Genomic DNA, 2,152 nt, shown 5'->3' with positions numbered 1-2,152 from the left:
ACCTACATTTATAAATGACCTCGACTAACCTGTCCTCCTGCACATTGACTCGGTACCGGTACCCCCTGTATATAGCCTCATTAATGTTTTTTTTATTGTATTCTTTTTTACTTTAGTTTATTTAGTAAATATTTTCTTAACACTATTTTATTAAAACTGAATTGTTGGTTAAGGGCTTATAAGTAAGCATTTAACGGTACGGTCTACACCTATTCTATTGGCCGTATGTGCCAAATAAAATTTTATTCTATTTGAAATAGCTGTGCAGCGACGCTACCCATCCAACCTCAAAGCTTGCGAGGACCTGCAGAGAAAAATGGAAGAAACTCCCCAAATACAGGTGTGCTAAGCTTGTAGCGTCATACCCAAGACAAGGCTGTAATTGCTGTCAAAAGTACTTCAAAGTATTGAGTAAAGGGTCTGAAAACTTATGTAAATGTGATGTAATTAAAAAATATATATATACACATTTGCAAATAACATTTACCTGTTTTTGCTTTGTCATTATGCGGTATTGTGTGTAGATTAATCCATTTTAGAATAAGGCTGTAACGTAACAAAATGTGGAAAAAGTCAAGGGGTCTGAATACTTTCCCAATGCACTGTATTTATATATTTTTACCTTTATTTTACTAGGCAAGTCAGTTAAGAACAAATATTTATTTTCAATGACAGCCTAGGAACAGTGGGTTAACTGCCTGTTCAGGGGCAGAACGACAGATTTGTACCTTGTCATCTTGGGGATTTGAACTTGCAACATTTCGGTTACTAGTCCAACGCTCTAACCACTAGGCTACGCTATTATATATCATTAAATACATAAATATATTATAACAGGTGGCAGTTAAGTGTTGCATAAAGATTAGCATATTATTGCTTTGAAATGTATAGGAATGAAGGATGTAAGTAATGTTGTCAGTCTGGTGTTGTGAAAGACTCTAGATAGCGAGACAAAATCCTGGATTGGTTTGAAGAACGGGACTCAGGGTAAGAGTGGAGCGAGCTGGACAGGAGGGCCTGTGTGTGTCAGCATGGACTGCAATGGAACATGGGAAGAGAAAGAGGTACTGTAACAAACTCTGAGATAATTATGTGAGTGTGTGTTTGTAATTTGGTTAAACATTTAAGTGAGTATTCCCGGGGAGGGGGGGGGGGGGGCAAAATAATGGAAACGTTTCCGTCGAATGCTGTGTATAGACATTTTAACCTTAAATTTCTCTGAGTCCATTCCTCATCAACAGACAACAACCACTGCAGACCTCCACAACCTTTCAATGGTTGAAGAGGAGAACTGTACAGATTCTTTGAAGCACTGTCACAAGCTTTGGGGCGATTGGGGCCCTTAACTTATTCAAGCGCAATTTATTATAATAGAGCAAAATGAATGGAATATTTTTTCTTCAACATCGAAATGCTACCAATGACTAATTTACTGAAACGTGTAACAAATGTCAGTCACCCATGATTAACCAAACAATATTTTGAAAGAAGAAGCAAAGTACTTCAAGCATATGTTTCCATTTCAGTCTCCTCTATTTCCACCAACCGAAGATAATTGTAAGGATTTTGTTTTCTATTAATAATGTAGAATGAACAGCTGTCCAGAAAGACTCATGTGAAGGCCAAATTACAGAGGAGGAACTGCTTGATGCAATTAAAGCATTTAAGTCTGGGAAAACTCTAGGGCTGGATGGCATACCAGTTGAGGTATACCAAACCTTTTTGTTATGTACTCAGAGCACTCCTATAAAAATGCTAGATTATCAGATACTCAACAAGGTCTGATTTAATTGTTACTGAAACAGGACCAAAATTGTAAATATAAAGATCCAGTCCATTTAAACAAATTGGAGGCCCCTTACACTTCAGTGTTGTGATGCAAAAATTCTAGCAAAATGTATAGAATTAAAAAGGTATTGTCAGATATTATTCATCCTTATCAGACAGGTTTTTTACATGGACGATCCATTGGAGATAATGTAAGACAAATACTGGACTGACTTTGAAAAGGCTTTTGATAAAGTATGACTGGAATTGATCTACAAATGACTACTTTTGATTTTTCCCCCCTTTATTCAGATTACAACCTCTCACTTTCTGTTACTTGAAAAATAAATTCTCTCCTAAATTTTTTAAAAACAAGCCATAGAAC

This window comes from Oncorhynchus masou, chromosome 12 (genome assembly GCF_036934945.1).
Source record: "Oncorhynchus masou masou isolate Uvic2021 chromosome 12, UVic_Omas_1.1, whole genome shotgun sequence".
NCBI lineage: Eukaryota > Metazoa > Chordata > Actinopteri > Salmoniformes > Salmonidae > Oncorhynchus > Oncorhynchus masou.
The sequence above is the reverse complement of the archived record's forward strand: the minus strand, read 5'-3'. Positions refer to the sequence as shown.